This window comes from Cupressus sempervirens, chromosome 11 (assembly GCF_028749045.1).
Source record: "Cupressus sempervirens isolate cs-2001-9-10 chromosome 11, ASM2874904v1, whole genome shotgun sequence".
Lineage (NCBI taxonomy): Eukaryota > Viridiplantae > Streptophyta > Pinopsida > Cupressales > Cupressaceae > Cupressus > Cupressus sempervirens.
The window spans coordinates 78,488,520-78,513,128 of NC_143128.1; positions in this window are offsets into that span (position 1 = coordinate 78,488,520).

Genomic DNA, 24,609 nt, shown 5'->3' on the forward strand with positions numbered 1-24,609 from the left:
TGTGGTCTCACAATCCACCCAAAATCTTCAAAAAATTGGAACCTGGTACCACAACCCTCAAAAAATTTCAAAAGAATTGGAACCTGTACAAAGAGTAGAAAAGGGAGATATATAGGAAAGAAGATCTCTCTGGAAGAATGATCTATCATTGACATCTGTCCCACTGAGAAATATCTTCATTTGGAGTTGTTCAAACTGATCTTTTTCCAACTACCTACACTTTGAAAACCATAAATGATCACAAAATATCTGATATATTTCCAAGAAATCTGATTTCAACATGGCATGTTTGATCTTCCGTGAAATGCAACTTGTTCTATTATCAAAAACCATAACTGCTCCAACTGCCTTTAAAACTATCAAATCACTTTAAAACTTGCTGGAGAAGTTAAGAATGATGAAAAGTCTCTATATTTGGTTGCAATTTCATCTGAAACATTCAAATTTCACAATTCACCATGATATCCCCAAAATCAGAAAAACTCCTATAGTTGGTTCCTGCTGATACCTATGCAAATTCTAACTACAGAAATGGAAAGTTCACTCTTTCCCAGTTCCAACTGTATATTACACTCCATATTTTTGATTAAAAATAGGCCCCAGAGAGCATTCTAAAATTCTGACTCCCAGACTGAAATAGGGCCATTAAAATTTTAAAAAATTAAAAAGTTAATATAGTCTGAACTATATAAAACTCATAAATATTTCAAATCATATCAAATTTATAATTTGAATGCTGAAGTCCTCTGAGATCTAATTTTTAAAATCATTTTCCTCTCTCTTATCTACCACATGTCGCCTCTTCATTGGATATCATATCTGGCGGGCCCCTATGACAAGGCATCACCGTAACATCGGGCCTCTTCATTTTGGAGCCTCTGATCACACTACTGGGCTAGGCGGAGCATCGTGAGAGATCAAAAAATTTTCCCCGATCTTACGATGAAGTCGTAGAATCGGGGACCTTTTATTTTTCATTTACGATTTCACAAATTTTTTGGACCATCGCGCATCACCAAGGCTCATCCCCCGACCACATGATAATGTCGTAATGTTGGGGCTCCACAATATTCACCCTTCAATCATACGATGGGGTCAAAATCTCATTGACCATCGATGGGGCCCTCCACATGAGAAACAGCTTCACAAGTATTGTGTCTTTTAAAGAAAACATTCCTTATCCTGCGTGGGTATTTAAAATATCATGAAATTAAAACCCCCATCAATGTGGGATACACCTGATGTGACTTTCACACTACCCTGCAATGTGATACCCTTGTTCTATGCATGAAGCCCCAACCATGATGCTATGGAGATCCTATTCTAGAGCATGGACTGCTCCCATCCCAAAACATGGGTGCTATTTTAAACTGCCACCCAACTGCAAAAATGTGAGGCATCCCAAAAATGTGAAGTCTCCCTCTTATTGATGGACGCCTTCCTATGGAGCTCCTGCAAGCCATGGGCCTCCATAAAATGTGGGAAGCCTGTCACTTTGTGTTCCCCTGCCTATTGGAGTCGCTGCCCTCTTGCCAACATGTCTCCTCACTCAAAACATGAGGCTCTTTGTATAAAATGTTTGACTGCTGCAGAAACGTGGGTACCATTGCAAAAATGCCCCCCTACAAAAATGTGTCCCTCTGTAGATTGAAAATCAGCTCCCATCTTATATTAAACTTCCAATATGGGTAACTTGCAATGGGCGGCCCCTTCTCCTTGCTCTTTTTAAAAGCTATAGCCTGATATGTTTGAAAACATGGGCTTAGCATGGGCTGCCCTAATGTGCAAACCTCTGCACTCAATCCTTCACGTGCCCTCCCCATGTTTGTAATCATAAAATTTTTGTCTCTTTCATTACATATGGGGTTAGATGATGAAAAAATCCACCTAACACAAAAGACTCGTAACCATGCTGGTGGAAAGAGATTGAATTTAAATGAAAGAACTAATTTTCTTAAGTATAGATGGCATGGACTATCCATTTCCAGATTTTACCAATCACCAATTTACCCCAAAATCAAATGGCCTGGAGTCTCATAATGGTCCTCAAATCCTTATACATTACTTACACATATTCACTGGATCCTAATTTCGATGAAGAAAACCATAGCACATTGTTATTCTGATGGAATCCATCAGACCTCAAAGCAGCTCCGACTAAAATTTTTTTTGTTGCTAGACAAATGATCATGCAAAGTGTTCCACTGACCCTTCCGAATTGACTGGAATCCATTTGATCACTAAAAACTCATTTTAAAACATTTTCACGCCAATGAGAAAATTATGTCAGGAGGCCTGTTGCCTGCCTTTAAAAACTTATTTAAACATCTGACAGAGCTCTGAAACTCTGGATATATCATCTCTCTAACATGCTCTGTAGGCCTACAAAATCTCATTGGATGATGATATCAGGGTCAAAAGATATCAACCTCCAAAGTTGCCAACTTAAAATGACCTACAGGATAACATGTTAAAAAGATGGAAATTGTGTTCGGTTTGAGCCTTGAAAATTGGGCAAACAGGCACTTGAGATGACAAAAATTGGGGCATTTTTACTTTGTTATGCAGGGAATGTACTTCTATGAGTTGGGCACATGAAAAATAATGGGGTGCATTTGGCGAAGGTCTGAAGTTAGCTACTTGGAATTGCAGGACAGTGAACATCAGTAAGGTAATGTTTTTTGCAAATGGAATGATGCTGGAAAATTTTGAAGACAGATTCGTCAAGTTTTGAAAAATGGAAAAATTGTAGTATTTTCAGAGTAGAACACAGGGGAACAAACCATTCAATCCTACTAATCATAGGTTTAAAGTTATGATGCCTCGAATAGGGCTCTGAATCAATCTGCATCTCTGACTACCAGTGAAACTTTAAAAATTGCAAATGGAATCACATTTGAAAACTGATCAAACGGATTCATCATAAGCTCAAAATTGGAACGTAGAAAGTCTTTTACCCCCAGGATATGATTCAAAAGGAATTTTATCACTTGGATCAACTAGTCAAAAGTTATTGCTTGTCAAATAGGGCTACTCAGAATTATGAACAAAATACAAATTTGCAATAGGGGTAACTGACCAACTTTGAGGGGTTCAAAACCTAGTCAAACAAATTCAAAATATCTTGAAACTTGAAACATAGGTTCTCTGATATGCATACTAAATATCCTAAAAGTGGAAAATCATGAAACATAACCAAGTAAAAGATATTCAAATGCAAACATGGCTATGTGTCACTGTTTGACACTCAGGTAGGAAATTCAGAACTGAGAACCACTCAAAAAGAAACTTTGCTGAATGGCTCAGGATATCAGTTTAACATTATGAAACATATGTGTAGGCTAAATGAAGGGTGTTAGAAACATAAAACACTATTTAGTCCTTATTTTTGCATCCAAGTACACAAGCATGAAAAGCATTTATAGGGGCTCGAAGTAACTCAAAATTTGGAATAGGCAATCAAAACAGGATGCAATTTTGAGTGCCACCAGGATGTTTGCCATCTATTTTTGGGTAGACCGTGGTAGTTTGATAGGCATGTAGTACATGATGTTCATGCAAACACATACTCTCTAACAAAGGATGGTGTTTTTCACAAACTAAAGCTCCTGAAAAAGGAAGGTGAAAAGCTATGTTGCAGTGCTAGGATTTGTCTTGTTGATGGAAGGAAGTTTTTAAATGGCATGAAACATCAGTGTATATGCTATGCTTTGATTCTTAGGAAAGATAAATAAGGTAGTAGTGAAATACCACTTGAAGTTTTAGATTTACTAGGTGAGTTTTGGGATATTATCTCTAATAATGCTCCAGAAGGATTGCCACCAGTAAGGCAAATCAATCGTCAGATAGATTTAATCCTAGGAGCTAGTTTTCCTAACAAGGTTGCTCACAGGATGACTCCTACTGAAATTGAGGAGCTAAATAGACAGGTTCAGGAGCTATTGAGGAAGGGCTTGATTCGGGAGAGCCTGAGTCCATGTGAAGTACCTATAGTACTAGCACCAAAGAGGGCTAGAGAGTGGATGATGTGTATAGACTCTTGAGCTATAAATAGGATAACCATCAAATATCAGTTTCCTTTGCCAAGAATGGATGATCTTATGGACTACTTGAGTGGAGCTCAGTACTTCACAAAGATAGATCTTAAGAGTGGTTATTACCAGATATGGATTCAAGAAGGATATGAGTGGAAAACAGCCTTCAAGACCAAGGAGGGTCTTTATGAGTGGTTAGTCATGCCCTTTGGATTAACGAATGCCCCAAGCACCTTCATGTAGCTTATGAATGAGGTACTTAAGAAGTTTTTGGGAAAATTTGTTATTGTCTATTTGGATGATATTTCAATTTTCAGCAACACTTTGGAAGAACATTTATTGCATATTTGTAGTGTCCTTGAAAGGTTAAGGGAAGAAAAACTATTAATTAATTTGAAGAAGTGTATCTTTACAAAAAGGGAGTTAGTCTATTTGGGGTTTGTTATATCACCTGAAGGTCTCAAAATGGATCCAAAGAAGATAAAAACCATCTTGGAATGGCCTACTCCAAGGTCTGCTATTGAGGTAAGATCGTTCCTTGGTCTGGTTAGTTTTTACAGAAAGTTTATTAAGAATTTTAGTTGCATATGTGCACCCCTGACTGACACAATAAGAGGGGATAGAAAAGAGTTCAAATGGACTGCGAAAGCTGCAAGAAGTTTTGAAATGTTGAAGAAGAAGGTGAAAGGACAACCTATGTTGGCAATTCTAGATTTTAGAAAGGTGTTCCAAGTGGATTTTGATGCTAGTGGCAGTGCTATTGGGGTTGTATTAAGCCAAGAAGGTAAGCCTATTGCATATTTTAGTGAAAAATTGAATGATGTGAAAAAGAAGTATTCTATTTATGATCAAGAGTTCCATGCAATAGTTCAAGCCTTAAAGAAATGGAGGCATTATTTATTGCCAAAGGAATTTGTTTTGTATACTGATCATCAGGCATTATAGTACCTAAATAGCCAAGGTAAATTGAATTAGAGGCATATGAAGTGGGTAGAGTTCTTGCAAAGCTATACATTTGTGTTGAAGCATAGAAGTGGAAAATCTAACAAGGTTGCAAATGCACTAAGTAGGAGACAGTTGTTGCTTATAGTAATGCAGGTTGAAGTAGTTGGGTTTGATGAACTCAAGAATTTGTACCCTAAGGATCCTGATTTTGCTAAAGTGTGGAAAGCTTGTAAAGAACCTATTGCTATAGACATAACTAAGTGGTTAGACTATCTGATTCAGGATGGTATGTTGTTCAAGGGTAGTCAATTATGCATTCCAAGGAGTTCCATGAGGGAAAATCTAATTAAGGAGAAACATAGTGGAGGGATGGCAGGACATTTTGGTTAAGATAAGACCATTTCCATTCTCAAAGAACATTATTTTTGGCCTTAAATGTAACAGGATGTGAAGAAGTTTGTACAGAGTTGTCATATTTGTCAAGTTGTCAAGGGATTTAGTCACAATACTGGACTATATCAGCCAAGCCATGGAAAAACATAAGTATGGATTTAGTTCTTGGATTGCCAAGGACACAAAGGGGTAATGACTTAGTATTTGTGGTGGTTGATAGGTTCTCCAAAATGGCACATTTCATTCCATGCCACAAAACTCATGATGTTGTCCATATTGTAGACCTTTTTTTCAAAGAGGTGGTAAGACTACGTGGTCTCCCAAGGAGTATAGTTTTTGACAGAGACACTAAATTTGTGGGGTATTTCTGGAGAACATTGTGGAAAAAGTTGAGAACAGACTTGAAATTTAGTTCTACACATCACTTACAGACTAACGGCCAAACAGAAGTGGTAAATAGAAGTCTGGGAAATTTGCTAAGATGTTTAGTTGGGGATAAGCCCAAGGGATGGGATTTGATTCTACCACAAGCAGAGTTTTCTTACAATAACTTTGTAAATAGGAGTATAGGTAAATCACCATTTCAAATTGTATATGGAAGTAGCCCAAGGACTGCACCAAAATTGAGGAAGATAGAGCAAGGGGAGAGGACAAGTGCTAAAGCTAAAGAATTTGCATAACATATCAAGCATTTACATGAGGAGGTTCAGGCACACATTACCAAGATTAATCAAGAGTATAAAGCTAGGGCTGATCAAAGGAGAAGATGTAAGGAATTCCAAGTAGGGGATCTAGTCATGGTACACTTACGAAAAGAAAGATTTCCTGCCGGTACTTACAACAAGCTGAAAATGAAAAAATTTGGCCCTTGCAAAATTTTTAAGAAACATGACTCAAGAAATGCACATGAGGTGGAGTTGCCAGATGGTATTCACATTTCTCCTATTTTCAACATTGCAAACTTAACAGAGTATCATGATGATGGTGTAGATGAGAAGTCTATGTTAGAGCCATGTCCAATTCTTGCTTCTAAAAAGGAGGAGATAGAAGACATTTTAGATCATCATGTGGGTAGGAGTACCAGACATAGGCAGTATGAAGAGTATTTGGTCAAGTGGAAAAGATAGCCAATCGAGGACTCAACTTGGATATCAACAGCTGAGGTTTCCCATTTGGGATTTCCTCTACCATTCATAAAGTTACAGTATCACTTTTCAATCTACCCTGGGTGTCTGATGTAGGAGCATCCAAAGGTTTAAGGGAAATCCCATGTCAACAAAAAAAATGTAATTAGACTTAGTTTCTATTTCATGTGTTTTCATTTCTGGATACCCATTTGGGTCAAATAAAGGTTCCAAATCTCATAGTTCCACTATTAGTGTTCTAAGATAGAGTTTTTAATCACCTTGGGATATGTGTAAATGCCAAAAAAAAGGAGCATGTAATTGAGCCATCATTTTGGTGAACTAGAAGGTTTAAATTGGTTGGAAGATTGTAATTTTAATTTAGATCATTCCAAAAAAAGAATCAGGTCAAAAGGCCCCATGGTTTGAAAGTTATCGCAATTTTTTGATTTTTGGAGACATCCTAAGAATGCTTCAAAGTCAGGTTAGGGGCATTAAATGACCTTAAGAAGGGACAAAAATGGGAGATGAGCAAAGCTTTTCCATAGGGCTATAGATCACTTCGAGAGCTTTTCAAAAATGTAAACAGTTCGTCAATCGGAGCTACGGTTCAAAAGTTATGCCTCCCGAAAGTTCGGTTACCATTTCTAGATTCTTCTAATTTTGGACTGACTTATAATGCAACTTCTAGAGCCTTCTATTTGGTTGCTGGGTGTCTACTAGCACTTTTAAGAATTTATTCCTAATCCTTAACCCTTCGGGGTCTATTTAAGAATATTTCTGGCATTGTAAAAGGTAGTTCGAAGTGGAGTTTGAGAGGAGGTATTGAAAGGAGAAATTATCTCTAGATTTATACTATTGTAAGCCCTTAGGGCATGTTTTGAAGTCTATTTTTCTCTGTATTGAATGTATTAGCATTTTTTCATAGTTAATAAATTTTTCCCTTTCTTATTGTGTCCATTCTATGCTTGGGTTGTGTCCCCATCAAGTGGTATCAGAGCGGTACTTTCAATGGTAGCAGAGTGTACCTTCATCAATTTTCATTTGGGTTTTCTTAGGGTTTAACTAGGTGACTTGTTTATTCACCCTAATTCATTATTCTCTCAAAAAGTAAATATGTATCCAAAAATGAATTTTATTCCTCACTTCTCACTTTCTAAACTAAGAAATTTGAGGTCAATTTCCCAGTCCTCTTCTTTAGGATTGCTTTTCTATTTGTTGTAGGAGCTATAGGCATGGGATCATCATGAGATCACTCTCATTGGATCTAGGTCAGGGGGATCTTGGATTGCTGTGAATTTTTGTAACATTTGTGGGATATTTATTTTATTATTCAGAATCCTATTTTTTCCCTTCTAGCTGTTAGGTAAGGCTCTCTCATTTTCTTGTTTCAGCTTGTATTTTTAAGAGTTGTATGTTAAGAGGTTGAGAACTAGTGTTCCCCTCCATTTCTAATTGCTAGCTCTACCAAGTTGGTTAGGTATGAGCATTTGCCTAATTTTTGGGATGGGGTTTTGTTATTTTGCATTGTTATGCTAGCATTTTTTTGCATATGGTCTTCAAATCCTTTTTCTTAGATTTTTGTGGCTCATTCATCTTGTTGGTGTTTTAAAACATCATTGTTTCAAATTACCCCGATGAGAACAAGATGCATCTAGGGGCAACTACTTGATGTAGTGCAAGATAGGAGAATCCCCAAAGGAGATGTCCTAGTCCCCAACAATATAACCACACTATAGAAACACAACAGTAAGAAACAATAATGCAAGATCTGATACCAACTCATAATAGTTTGTTCATAAATATAACTGATTATATGCAATATTCCTGACTACAAGGCCTTCTAAGTTAGGACCAAATACAAATAGAAAATTACAAATTCAGTTCTACAAGATCCAACAAGATCTAACTTACAACCAATCTTAGCTAGTCCAGATATACAACTAGATAAGAACACCAAGAAGAATTGACACTTGTACCCATAGGTCCACCAAGAGATCCTCTAGTTCCTAAGTCACAACTCTAGCTCTTCAAATTTTCATCTATCCTTCCTTCTATCCCAACTCCATCATGACTAAAAGACTCCACAAGACCCTTAATTATAACAATCTAAGCCACAAGTCAACCTAGAACAAAAATTAAATACAAATACATAAATTAAATGCCACAAGTTAGCCTAAAAAAAAAATTAAATGTCAAAAAATTGATATCTAAGTAAAATCATGATATCTCCTAGCTCTAATTGAATTAGAACTTGTGCTTCAAACCATAGGTATAAATCTAGGCCCTCTACGACCTATTGAATACACAAAGGCTAATTCCCCAAGGAAAAGTGCTCATCGATCCTAAAAGTTACCTACAGAAGAAGTAGGACTTGTGCTCTTTATATAAGGAAGTGCTCTACGCCCTCTTCAAACTTTGAAGTGCATAGCTTCTCATTCATTAAGGATAATTAATTATACACTCTACAACAGGCACCTAGAAACCTAACAAAAATAGTTCTAGTAATAAGGTTCAATTAGTTAAAACTTCAACTCAATCCATCCAATCTCTATTAAATCATGAGGAAAGGTTCCCCAATACATCTACAACACATCCCTAACCATGAAAAAATAACTCCATCAATATCCATGCTCAATGCTCCTCAACACTTGACCAAAATATCTCCAAACAAGCAGGATGATAAGAAAGCCTAGGATGCTGCTGCATTAGGCACCCCAGGTTCAAAAAGATTTTCTAGTAACTAGAAGAACATCTTTTGGGATTCAACACATAAATACAAAATTTGTTCTTTACATACACTTCCTCCAAGTCTTCAACTTGCATACTCTTTCCCTTTTTCTTCTTCTTCTTCTTCACATCTACCATAGGTATTCCACAGGTCTACCATAGGTTGATCCTCAATATCCTTAAGTTCAAATTAGTCATCCAATTCACCAATCTAATCAATCAAGTCTTTAGGATTCAAAGTACCTAAAAAATTAGAAACCTCCATCTTATGCTTTAGCCTCACCTGAGATCTAGGCCTACCAAACTAACCAACCCTAGTTCCAATAGGTCTCTCCACATGATTAGTTTTGTCCTCACTACTAGATTTAATAGCTTCAAAGTCTTTAGCAACTTCCTCATAGCTCCCTTCAGTACCCATATGTCTAGCTACACCACCTAAATCACTTACAATTTCAACAATCATGTCGATCTTCACTAATGCGATCTCAGATCCAAATTCTACTCTCATCTTCTCTGAGATCTATTCTTCTATAGTATTAATTAGATCAAAAATTTCCCTAGGGTCCAATATCCTTTGTGGAATATTCCAAAATTTTAGCAAACCCTAAGAAAAAAATCCACCAATCAAGAAGATCAATCAACCACAAGATCAACCTTCTTTAGCCCAAGTCCTGGTGCAAATTGCCTCAACTTTGGCAATTTGTCTACACACTTAGGAACAACCTTCACAATGATACCACCTAACACAATACAAGGTAGGAAAATCCCCAAAGGAGATGTCCTATCCCCTAGAAATATAACTACATAGTGGAAACACAACAACAAGAAACAATAATGTAAGATTTGATACCAACTCACAATAGTTTGTTCATAAATATAACTTATTACATGCAATATGCCCAATTGTAAGGCCTTCTACATTAGGAAAAAATACAAATATAAAATTAAAAAATTATTTTTTTAAGATCCAATAAGATCCAACTTAAAACCAATATTATCTAGTCCATATATAAAACTAGATAAGAACACCAAGAAGAATCAACACTTGTACCCACATGTCCACCAAGAGATCCTCTAGTTCCTAAGTTGCAGCTCTAGCTCTTCGAATTTGCATCTACCATATTTCTATCCCAACTCCATCATGAATAAAATACTAAAAAACACTCCTAATTATACCAATCTAAGCCACAAGCCATCTTAGAACACAAATTAAATACAAATACATAAATTAAATGCCACAAGTCGGCCTGCAACAACAATTAAATGTCTAGAAATTGTTATCCAAGTAAAATCATGATATCTCCTAGCTCTGATTGAATTAGAACTTGTGCTTCAAACCATAGGTATAAATCTAGGTCCTCTACAACTTCTTAAATAATAAAAGGCTGATTCCCCAAAGAAAAGTGTACATCTATCCTGAAAGTCACCTACATCGGACTCTCACATGAAATTACCTAAAATTGATACTTTGGGAGAATCACCATACCTCCCAAACTATAATGAATTAGGAATTTCATTATTGCAATAAGAAATTAATACAGGCCCTCTTCAAACCTTGATGTTTGAAGCTTCTCATTCATTAAGGATAATTAGTTTTATACTTTGCAATAGGCACCCAAAAACTAGAAAAAACACAGTTCCAACAATAAGGTTCAAATAGTTCAAACTTCAACTCAATCCATCCAATATCTATGAAATCATGAGGAAAGTTTCCCCAATATATCTCCAACATATTCCTTACAAATTAAACATAACTGCATCAAAATCAAAGCTCGATGCTCATCAAAACTTGACCAAAATCTCTCCAAACATTCAAGATTGTAGGAAATCGTAGGATGCTCCTGCATCACCACTTCTCATCTTCAACATACCATTTCAAAAATTGGGCCTACTATAAGGCTAGACCCTTATTCTACTTTAGGCTCTACAAAATCTAGGTAGGTGGACCTTAGATTCACTTATATGGTACTAGTGCTAAAACATACACTTGAAGCTAACAAAGGAGATAAAACTCTTAATCTTCTAACACTTATGCAAAGATCTTAGATATGAAATAGCTAATTATAGGACCTAAGAAATTTCTAAGCTAAGTTAGGGCATCACATTTTAGTTCTTCAACATTAAAGGGAAACATATTTTATTAATGATGTTGATTTCAAAAAATCTCCAAATATGCAACAATGAGAACAAGTTGATCCTATAGCTGATTAGTGCCTTATCTATTGGGTAGTTCCACAAATTGAACACATAAATCTATGATACCAATGACATATTCCATACATCAATATATTTGATCTATCTTATCACTTTTTGAATTAGACATCAGTGTTCATAAAGACCTCATTCACATGAAATATCCTTCCCAAATAAGCAAAAACCTTATCAAATAAATCAAGAATTTTCTTGGCCCTTTGTTCCAACAGTAAAACATATCAGACATACAACCTTAAGGGGATGAAAATAGGTCTTATTTCTTTGTCCCTAAACTAGATAAGATTATAGATTATAGAGATAGGAGACAAGAATCAAAATGAAACTAAGAGATTCCTACTCATTTGTATTCATTTATTTGAATCTATACATTTAGATGTAGGTAAAACAAATTATAAAACCACTAAACACGTAAGAAAGAGCTATATTATCTTAACTACTACTGTTGATATAGGAGAAATATGCTAAGGAATGGTATCATAGTGATTAAAACACATCAAAATTGAAACCCATGGTCTCACAATGAAAACTGCCAACCCTTAAAATGAATTAGAAAGAGAATGATATAGGAAAGGAATGAAAACCCATATCTAATCTAAAGATGACATGTGTCCACTTGAACCTTCATTCCCTGCTATTGTGAAACATCTCTCATCTTTCTACCTATGAAATCTGATATGATTTTTATCCTTATTTTGTATTAAACTTGAAATATCTCTTATTCAACAATGAAAATATTTGTTTTTCCAAAATATCTAGAATCCATTATGAAATACTAATAATACCTTGATTCAACTGATTTGGAAGTAACAAAATTCACCCCTAACTACATTTTTACTTCCTCTTATGTTAATTTAGTTCACCATTTTACTGGAAATCAAATTTGAACCTTAATACCTAAATGTGGTTGCAAACTGATTATCTAGGACAAAACCTTGTATAACCTACGCTGATGGCCTCCTATGTGAAAACAAACTCTAGAAATGGAAAGTTCATTCTCTCCCAATTCTACAAATATCTAATACTAGTATATTTTCTTATAAAAAAGCCAAGAATCTCAATTTGAATTTTAGGCTCTTGTCATGGCTTTAAAACTATATATCAACAATTATTTAACTTTTCTTAAAGTCAAAACTATAGGATTAAATCAAACTTTATGTAAACTCTTGTTCCACATACAAAAAAGGGGAAAATAATAAAAGTTATTGTTTTATGTGATTTAATTTCTCCCTCTAATTTTTCATTTAAGTCAAACTAATTTGATCAATCTTGACACATGTCACCACTAGATTGGCCAAATTTCTACATCGTCACCTAACACCCACCACTTGGATTCCACATGTCACTATCTCATTGGTCACCTATACTTCCATGTGGTAGTCACCATATTGCTATCCTAGTTAGCATGGTGCCACATCATCATGACATAGCGACATCACAACAAGTGGCACCCTAGTCTATGTTAGCATCTAGTTAGTAGTGCCATGTCATCACCTTGTCACTGAGCCATGTCAATCTACCACATCATCAATTTCTATGTTGCATGAAACCTTAGCATGATACCACATCATTGCGACATAGTGACATCATGACATGTGTCATTTTCTACCATGTCAACACCTTGAGAAGCATGCCAGGTTGGGTCACCCTACCATGTTTCACTATTAGACTCATCCAACTCAATCCAACTCATGACACTTGTCATCATTTTGTTGGTTGAGTAGTCCAATCATTTTCCATGCCAACCCATCCATTCAAAGTTTTTCCTGAGGTCACTAAGATGGGACCCTCCATGCACATAAGCCTACCTTTAAAAGGTGCATGTCTTCAAGAAAATATGCCATAGAGTACTTGCATATTTAAAAAACTTGGAAAACCACATTTTGAGTAATGTGGGACAAATAGGCTTTACACGTCTTTACACTAATACATTTTCCATTCCTCATAGTCATTGGTCTATTTTTACTAGGCTTTGTTGGTGTAAATAATTATTCACTATTTATACTTACTTAAGTTACTTAGGTTAATGAATATTATTTATTATTTATTTATTTTTCACATAGGAGTATGCATACTCTTGTGAGTTGTCATGTTGACAACATAGGAGTCGACACCTTTTTTATGCACATGGTGTCTACATATATAGGAGTTAGCACACTAATTAAGCACATGGTGTCTACAACCTTGTCATTCTTATCCACTCATCTAAAATGATGGATAAGGCATGCGCTTAGTTGTCATGATGCTTATCTTATCTCCTAGTTCTTTCTAGAGACATTCTAGGTGCTTCCTAAGAAGCATTTATATGCAAGCACTCCTAGTGTGTTTGCACATCACATACTAAATAGAGCAATGTATTAGGACATACTTTGATTAATTGATCATATCTATTTTTGGTCTATAGTTGTGCTTGTGTTTGAGTTCTTAGTTCTTGAGTGAATTTTTCCCTTAGGAAAATTCTTATATGGTATCAAAGCTATACCAAATTCTTACATGGTATCAGAGCTCTTGGAGATTTTCTCATCACATAGCTATTCAAGACCATTGGTTGCTTCAATAGCTCAACCTAAATCTGGAGTACTGTAGATATTGGGAGTGTCTAGAGCTAGATCTGACCTTGCCATTGTGTCTGGAATGCTGATTCAGTGAAAATTGGCTATAAAGTTGCCTACCCTAGGCCAAAGTCAATTATGAGGCACATTTCTTGCAAACTGGCACCATAAGGACCTTTTTGTAGAATTGGTATGATTAATTCAGATCTATACATTTAATTTTTAGATCTATATTTTTTCATTTGCATCTCTTCTCTTTTTTTCAGATCTGCATTATTTTTTGGAAATTTTTTGGGCATCAGGTCATATGAGAGATTTTTTTGTAAATGAAGATTGGATCTTGCTGGTGCAAATCATATATTTTCATCACATTTAGAAGGTCCAAAAACCCCTAGATCAGATTTTGTTTCATTCAAATCGAACATCTGAGGCAAAATCTAGAGCCATTTGTTTTTTGGAGGCGTGGTGATGATTCAAAAAAAATAATAGTAGCAAAAATTTTCAAATAGCAATATCTCCCTCACACAGACTCCTTTTTGTGAGCAATTCTTTTTTTTTTGGCATAGAATTTCATAATCTAAACATTGGTGTAGGTGGTTTGAGATCTTTTTTCCTAAATTTTTCCACAACTCACAAATCCTAATTTTTGCCACTTAAAATGCTTAGTACGGGCTCATCTAGACTCCAAATTAGGTTCCATTTTTTTGGAAAGTGCATTTTTTATTCTACTTTCTAGATTTGTAATCATATTATAGGTTCTATAGACAAAAATACTACTTTCAAAAATAGGCCATAAATTGGCAAGTGGCTATCAAGTGCCTAAATCATTCATTGGGAAGGTTCTTTGGTTCATTTATTGATCTCATGGAGGAGTATTGTTCCACATGGTTGTATGACATTAGACCCAAGTTGACAAAAAGCAACTATTACACATGGAGGGATACACTTCTTGATCATCTTAGAAGAGAGCATAAGGAAGTATTTCCTTATTTTTGTTCTAACAACTTGATCACTGATGAATCATAGGAACCTACTAGGAGACTGATCAGTATCATTCTTACCAGTCTCCTTCTAATTATTATAAGTTGGTTTCCATGATATGGCATCCACATGATTATTGGATGTATCTTTGGGAAAGTATGGAGATCCAAATATTCCTCCACTCCCAGAAGATATCTTACCTCAAATTGTAGTTGCATCTTGTTCAAATGAGATCACACCTACAACTCCTATTGCTCCTACTAATATTGTTCTAGCCATAGATGCTTCAAATTTAGTGTAGCAGGACCCTTTATGTCTTCCTACTCTACCTTCATGCGATGACTTCCTTTCTACCCTGGTAGGCCTATTTGTGGAGTCTAACATTGAAGATGTGGGAGACACTCTTGAGGATATTCATCTTCTCTTTGAGGTGAATTCTTCATTCATTTCCATAGTGATAGATTCATGTACTTCAGCACAACAAGGTACACATGGTTTTCTCGGTGATGACTTCTTGCCAGACATTTCAACTCTATTCTTGGAGTCATACATAGTCAATTTGGAAGACTTCTTTGATGATCTACCACTTCTCTTTCCTGAGGATGATCCTTCTATAGTTGTTGTGAGGGCCCACTCTAACCCTCATGTCCATTCTCTACATGATCAGTCTTTCTGAGCTAATGTGATTGTGGATACTTATGTACAACATCTACAAGAGGTCTCTTTGTCATTTGAGAATACTATTAGTTTTTTGAAATAGGTTCTATATCACTCCTTGTTTGATTTTCACTTCTTCTCAATTGTTTTAGAGGAATCCATCATCAGCATCAACATAGGGACACTTGAATAGGTTTCAGATAGACCATTCATCTTAGAGATTCCTTCTCCATACAGGGGACATATCTCCTTTGTACCCTTACATTTGTTTCTTCCAAAGGGTAGATACATCATTCAAAGGTCATGGATCAGCTTCTTCATTGGAGTATTTCTCACTGGTTAGCACACCACTTCTAAGGGGGGTGACTACCTCATATCCTTCTTCTCCTTCTGTGGGGGGGTGGGGGTACTTTTCCTCTTAAGGGGGTTTTTTCCTTCTCCTTTTTTTCTCTTATATATATTGGATGTATGTCGTAATGGGGGGGTCTTGATTACTCCATCCATCCATGCATCCCTTTTCATGTCTCTTTTTGGGGGAGGTTTTTTTCCATGAGGTTTTCCCTCTTTCCCCACTTTATGAGAGATTTGCATATCATTATGTACATGGATACCTAACATGGTCTAGTAGTTGGGACCCATCATGCATCGCAACCTAGTTTTCATAAGCTTAAGGGTGTTCTCCTAAGTTGCACTTAAGGGGGGGTGTTGGTGTAAATAATTATTCACTATTTACACTTAGTTAAGTTTACTTAGGTTAATGCATATTTTTTATTATTTATTTATTAGTCACCTAGGAGTATGTGTACTCTTTGAGTTGTCATGTTGACAACATAGGAGTCCACACCTCTTTTATGCACACAGTGTCTACAAGATAGGAGTTAGCACACTAATTAAGAACATGGTGTCTACAACCTTATCATTCTTATCCACTCATCTAGAATGATGGATAAGGCATGTGCTTAATTTTCATGATTCTTATCTTATCTCCTAGTTCTTTCTAGAGATGTTCTAGGTGCTTCTTGAGAGGCCTTTATATACATGCACTCCCAGTGTGTTTGCACATTACATATTGAATAGAGCAATGTGTTAGGACATACTCTGATTAATTGACCATATCCATTTTTGGTCTATAGTTGTGCTTGTGTTTGAATTCTTAGTTTCTAGGTGAATCTTTCCCTTAGACAAATTCTTACATGGTATTAGAGCTATACCAAATTCTTATAGGCTTAACACCTCCCTTGCTGTATCTATTGGTGGATGACTCAAATATAGAAAAATATTAAATTTATGAATCTTACTATTAGCACCCTTTTAAAAAAAAAAAATCTTTGGCAAGGAATGACTCCCCCTTATACATCTTGACATTAGAGAAGGCTATCTTTGACCTTAACCAAAATTTATAAATAAGGATGATTGGCAGGTTAATAGAAATAAATGGTGTCTTCAAACCAATTGATTGGAGACATAGAGAGAAAGATTGAGGAAAAGGGTCTTCAAACCTACTCATTCCTCTCCAATAATCTTCTTTCTTTGTAGCAATAAGTATCTTCTTGTACACATCATGCAACATCTACTTGATAATTCCAGTCAGTGTCATCTCATCTTCATAATATGTATTGATATTTTTTTTAATGGAGTCAGTGGCAGTGATTAGCATATTTAATTATTGATATTTCACTTAATTCTTCCATTTGCAAGGATAATATAGACTTGATCCTATGATAGCTAGATTTACAATATTCTTTTGTTGGTGAGCCCACCTATACAAAAAGAAACAAACTTCTATCATTGAGATCTTCTTCCTCTTTAATGTGAGCTATTGATATCCTAAGTTTGGTATCTTTTGCAAAGTATCTTTTTATCCCTCCATACTATTGTTATAAACTTTTATATGTTTTAATGCATGATTTCCTTCTTGTTTGCATACTTTATTAGCAGACAAACAATTGATAGGTGTCAAATGAGGGGTGGTCTTTCTTCTTGTGTATTCTACCTTTTTCATGATGACTACGCCCCTCTGCCATTTCCATAATTTCATGCAGGTGTAGTGATGCTCATGGGCATCCAAGTGAGATGTTGGGAGGTTCAACATACTTTCTTGACTCAAATTTAGCTATAACTATTTTGTTGAGTGCATTAGTTGGACAAAAATCATCCCAGTACACATATTTCTCCACCTCTTCACATACATTTTCCCCATCAGTAGGCTCCAACTATGAGGCATCCTACCATGATTTGCCTCTGAGTTTGAAAATGATTATCACATCATATTAGCAACACCTATGGTAAAGTGAAAAGGTAGAATGAGAGGATGTTTGGAAAAGTTATCTTCTAAATTGACATGTTGGATTCATATTAGTTTAGCTTCATCTTTGGGCTAGAGTCAACATGCATCTCATGCCTTATTCCATCAAAAATCAAAGCATCAATGTTAGAACTATGTTTGATCTTTTGACACTATGTGGAAAGGATTCAAGATTTCAATTGTTCAATTAGATGTTGGCCATTTTGATGAGCTACTATAAACATTTCTCTTAGTTCTATTATCCTCAATTATTAATTGATGAATGGCTACACATCTCTATAGTTTAATTATTTAGGACTCACGTCTTACATTGTGAATCCACCAATATGTTTAGGATGAGTCTCTTCATTTAAAAATTCACATTTTTCAACAAGAACTTGCCAAGAACAGAAAATTTGTAACTCTCTCCTTGCTATTAATTAGTTATAAAATAAACATATTTCTATCCATCCTTTATTTGAGTCACATAATTTTCAATCATTAAAAATAATTATGGCCTCCTTCATAATATCTTGAATTCCTTGGAGTTTGATCAATTTGACATAATTAACTAGGGCCCAAAGTGGGTTTGGCTAAAAAAATTCATTTTCAAACAACTAAACTATCAAATTGATCCATTAACCACCCAATACTAATTTAAAATCAAACTTGACCACTAAATAAAACCTTGAAACTCATTTCACCCTTTTTTGCAAATTGTCAACTTCATGCCAAGAGGTCCTTTGACTAGCCTTAGAAAGTAACCAAAGCACCTAGCTAAGCTCTAAAATCAAATACACTAATCCTTTGTTCCACATACTCTTACCCTACTAGATCTCATCTCATTACGAATTCTCTGTCAAAAGATATTGACTGTCAAATTTTACTTCTCAGAACTACCTACAAGAAAATATTTCAAAAAACAATAAATCATGTTCTATTTTGGCTTTGAAAATGGGGCAAAATGACACTTGGATGCACAAAAATTAGGGCATTGGTTCACTATCACTAGGAGAGTATAAATATCAAATTTGGGCTCATGAAGAATAACTAGATACATTTTGTAACCAGTCAAAGTGGGTTACTTAGATTTGCAAAACTAGGAACACTGGTAGAAAAGTGATTTTTGTAAATAAAATGAACTTGGGAAAGTGAATAGACATGTTGGTAAATAGATTATTCTTTTGATTTAACTCTTAAACACCCAAATTTTTTAACAACATCTGGTTGCAGTAGTTGGAAATTGTTTTGAAAAGACTAACTTTCCTCTAAATTCTTAGGTACAACTGCCTATTGCATAGTAATTTGCAATGAATTATGTTTGTTTCAAAATCTAAATAGGACTATGTCCTTAACTTGAGAATAGAAAATGAAAACCACACTAGGCCTAAACAAGAACTAACTTAGTCAAGAATTGGTATTTTAAGATTAACTAAGCCTATGAATTCACACATCTTATGAACTTGCAAGGTAAAATGATTTGATAATGCATGCTAACTAAAACTAAATTGGTACTAGTAGGAAACTAACCACAGAAACAAAAAGACTAGCTTGAAAGAAAACACAAAATAGATTTCTCTTGAGCCTATGATAACAATACTATCATCTTTAGTTTGTTGCCTCAAAACTAGGGAGTAAAGTTGTATTCATTCCTTGATTTAATTTAGATGAAAGAGAAAACATAAAATAAACACAAAAAAATGGAATGGCCAATAATTAACACAAAATACCATTCAACTATCTCCACTACATCAAATATTTCACACCAAAAATTAGCCAAGCTTTTATTAATCTTTCAATGTAGTACATATAGGATTTTGAGATGACTATTACAAAGGAATTTAAATTGGTTCATCTCTTTAGAAATGACAAATGGGAAGGAGCCATTTTGTCCATTATAGTCATTATATCAAAATATGAAAGGGAAAAAATATGAATCACTTCATCTTCCTTCCCTTTTCTAATTTTTCCCTATAGGCTTTGGTGGCTACAATGATTGGAATCAATTCCTCATGCCTATGAACATGTACATTAGTGTATCTTAAGAGCCATTTAGAATGATCTTTGGATAAATCTTTGACAACATTTAACTCATCTTGTATTTCCTACATGGCCATGTGCACACACTCACCAAGTGTTTGGAGCTTGGAAACTCTATTCTAGTGATTGGAAGATATCTTCGTCAAACTATCTATGTAGTTGGAGAAGTTTTTTTTCATGATGATTACTCCAATGATTCCTTTCCCTTTCCCACTAGTCTATGTATCTATATATAGACCTCTTAGGAGCTCATAATCTCTATCTTGATCCTTTTTCACTTTATCTTCTATTTCTTTAAGTCCTTCCTCTGTTGCCATGATCATCTCACACTTGAATTTTATGCTCAAGATCCATTTGAATAAAGGCTCATCTCCTTTAGGAAAGATATTTGATTCCACAACCTCCTTAGCCTTCATATGAATAAGTATCTTTAGTAATGAAATACAATCTTCACTCTTATCTTTCTCTATGACTAGGGTAGCTCTATTTTTTGAAATGTTATCTTTCTCTATTTTAAGCCTCAATATCACATTACCGATCTACTCTATGATGATGAGCCCTTCTAACTTGAGTTTCCCACTCCACTCTCTACCTATTTTCCCAAAGTGTTTATCTACATGGAGTTGAGAGATGTGTGCTTGGACATTGGTAGCAGTAGGGTTACTAGTGACCACATTCCAAAGATACTCATTAATAGGGTAACTGATTATCTGATGAAGCTATTGAGTTCATGGATTTATGCCTTCATTCTAACTTTTGATAGTTTAAGGCTTTCAAGCTATCCTTCTATCACCTCATTTTTTTAATTCCATAAGAAAACCTTGGTGTCACGTCTAACCACCCTGACATCCTTAGAATGTAGGGAAAAATCATTTGCAAACATACCTTCAATTCTTCCTTCTTTAGTGGGCTTGGTAATTTCTATTTTTAGATTCCCTATTTTAGGATCTTGTCCTAGAATGGACAAGATCTTATACTTTTTGACTTTGTGTAGTGCTGATCTAGAGTGGATAGCCAGAGATAAAGTATCTTTGTTAGGATCTCCTTCATCTCTCCTCTTTCTTTCTTTATCTAAGGTGTCATCTAGCCATGAATCTGTGCTAATCACATTTGAGGCAGTCCCAAGAGTGTCTATACTAAACATATTTCTCTTGATTAGAGTGAGTTTCTTCATGGATGAAGAGAAAGGATTGTTTGGGGCCTATAAAATGAACTTTGAAGAATTTGAGCCCTTATCTACCTCTAAAGTCTTCTTCATTGCCTCATCAGATTTAGTTGACTCACTCTCACTACTTCCACCATCTCCTAGATCCACTACTTGTACTTGGAGACTACTCAATAGGAGAAGTGCAATACTTAGAGATGGGATTGGGCTACTATGAGGCAAGAGGGCAAGAGTGACTACACCATCTTTTAGTTTCTCCACCTTCTTCTCAGCATCTAATGGAGTTTCAATCACTGAAAGGGAGTTTTCTTGATAAGTGTTAGCTAAGGGAATACTTTTGTTGGGAGGTTGATCACCTCCATCTGATGGTTGTGCTAGCTCTTGGGTAATGGTTAAGGTTTCACCTAATGTGCCACCTTGGGAGGAGGAAGCCATTGAAACTATTGGGGAAGCTTGAGTAGTTGTGCTTTTGGTCTAACTCCTTCTAGCTATGGTCCATTCAACCCACTTCTTGGTCCTTTTGTAGATTCAAGCCATCATTATATCTAGCCCCTCCTTAGGAATCTTCATAAGGATTTGAACTTATTGGTGTTCCTCTTATCTTAGATAGGTAAGTATTTCTAGAAATTTTCTTACCATCATCCTCCACTCCTTCCACATCAATAATAACTTGGTACATTTTCACCTGATCAACTATTACTCTAGCAAAGGCATGATCATGGCTCTCAATCTCATTCTTGTAATTAGAATAGTACTCATCAATGGTGGCGATGTGCTTTATAACACTTCCAATTTGTAAAACATCCCTTGCATACCCATTCAGATTGAACATGGGCCTCAAGACTTTGTACATCTCCAATTTATACTTCATTTCAAACACCTTCAAACCCTTTTTTCTTTAGACTTCCACACAACATGTTCACTTGAATAGCTTGTTGCATGATCTTGATCAACATGATCATATCACTGGGATATCTTAGTAGCTTCAAGGGGAAACCATCGATAGCTACAAGACACAAATAATAAAAGGATGAGAATTGGATAAAATAACTCCTAAATTGGCTGATAGTTTCCATGGCTTTAGGACTAAATCTCCTTTCTAGAAATCCTTATAGCTCCCTACAAATTCTCATAGTGAATGCATCATTAACTTTCACATACTCTACATAGATATTTTCCAACTATAAGCATGGATAAAACTCATAATATTTCACATCATTACGAAATTTTTCCACTCTTGGGAGACCTAGCCATAGTTGTAATGAGGCCAAAATATAGATGAGCAAAGAGAAAATATAGAATATATTGTAAAACTTTACGACACAGAGAGCATTGGGCAGAGTTTCACTTACCTCATGAGCCCAATCAATATATTGGGTGTTAGAGTAGATGAATTGCACTAAAAAAAATATTACTCAATGAAATTCAAAGCTTCTACATCACCTTTCAATCTATGTAGAAGGACCAAGATATTAATGATCTCTAGTTTCAGATTAGTCCCAAACAAGATCCTAGGAACCTTACTCTTGGTACTCCATGGTTTTTGGAACCATGCCTGCACGATTTCTTTCCTCCAGATCATCTTCTTTGTGGAGAACTCAGAATCGGATCCTCCAAAGGTCAAATTTGAGAATTCCTCTCATTTTGGTACTCGTAGGAAATTCACCATAGTTTTTCTATCAATGGAAATCAAAATTGTGCTATTTGGTAGTACAATCTGCCTTGTCTCTAGGTTGTAATGGTGTATACATTCATAGCTCAACTCTAGGTCTTGAACTGAAACCACATCCTCAATGCTTCTTAGTGATGGGATGAATCTACTTAGACCTCACTCTCTTTTGAAAATCCTTCATCTCATAGAAATGAAGAGAGGTATTTGTGAAATTTTGCAATTGGGATTTGATTCCATTCAACCCATCAGAACCCATGAATCTGGTTTCCATTGTGTTGATAACAAGATTTGAACTAAGAGAGTGGAAGGAATAAATAATGTAATAGATCCTAGGTTTTGAAAATGTCATGCACATTAAGATAATAGAAGTTCAAAGAAACAATAGTAGTTTGTTCAAATGTTCATGTTTCCATATATATATATATATATATATATATATAGGAGCCTCATTTCATTTGTTGATCTTCAAAATTCACACCACACAAATAAATTGAAGAAGAGATTCATTGAAATAGTAAATGGAGAGGTTAAATAGATATCTAAGAGTCTTTTCATAATTTTGTTGGCTCAATGGTAACATTTTATCTCCCTATAACTTATTTTCCCATTTCCCTTTAAGTTTTGGGAAGTTACCAATAGAGTACTCTATGGTAAAATATCTATTGGGTTGAATTTTTCTCATTAACTCTTTCCCATGATGGTTAGATTATTTCTATGATCATTCTAAGATGTTTTATGTACAAATTATGGGTCCAATCTGATTACTAGCTTGATTTTCTTTAAATTTTGGGAAATTGTCTTCATGGGTTGAAAACCTGCCAATGAGAAGATAATTTATGTTTTTTCACCAACGCTTCCTTTTTAATTGATCTTCAGACCATTTTCCTTTTTGGGTTCAGAAATTTCTAAGTGAGGTGCAAATTTTTTGAATGGGCCTACCTATCATTTCTTTTCACTCTAAACTACCTTTTTAGAAAACCAACTTCATAGGTTGAAAACTTGCCAAAGAGAAGTTCATTCTAAGTTTTCTCCTAGAGATGATTATGAGAGCCATGAGGAATTTTAACATTTTTTGAAGTCATAATTACAAAGTGAGCATTGTTTCACCATATGATATCTTTCTATTTTGGTATCTTTGATCCATGTGTGCCATTTGGAGCCTTTTGTAGAAAACCAACTTCATGGGTTAGAAACTTGCCGAGGAGAAGTTGACTTTTGAATTTTTGCTAGCATCTATTTCTATTGAAAAATTAATAGATTGAAAGTGAATGTAACTTGTAATTTATCACTTCATGAGTAACATGAATCTCCATTGAACCAGACCTTAATCTACCTGTAAGATCACTTTGACAAAATGAAGAGACACACGACTATGAAATGAGGACAAGGGGAAAAGGAGAAATTTGATGGATACTCACTCAACCTAAGAGAGATTAGACCTAGACTCACCCACAACTAAGGACTTAATCCTCTCACTATAACATGGGCATTCACTTTTGCTAATCTGTTAGAGGATGAAAAGTGTGGCAACAAGATAGATTTTTCAAGACTTGCAAACTGGAATACTTAAAGAATTTTCAAATTAGAATTAAAAAGTAAAATACATTCAATCTCAACTATTATAGATTCATAGTTATGACATCTTGAATAGGGGTACTGACCAATCTACACTTTATGGCACCAGTAAAACTTTACAAATTGCATTTGGAATCACGTTCGAAAACTGATCAAATAGATTTTTCATAAGCTCAAAAATGAAACATAAAAATTATTTATCCTTTAAAATAAAATGCAAAAATAATTTGTTCACTCCAATCAACT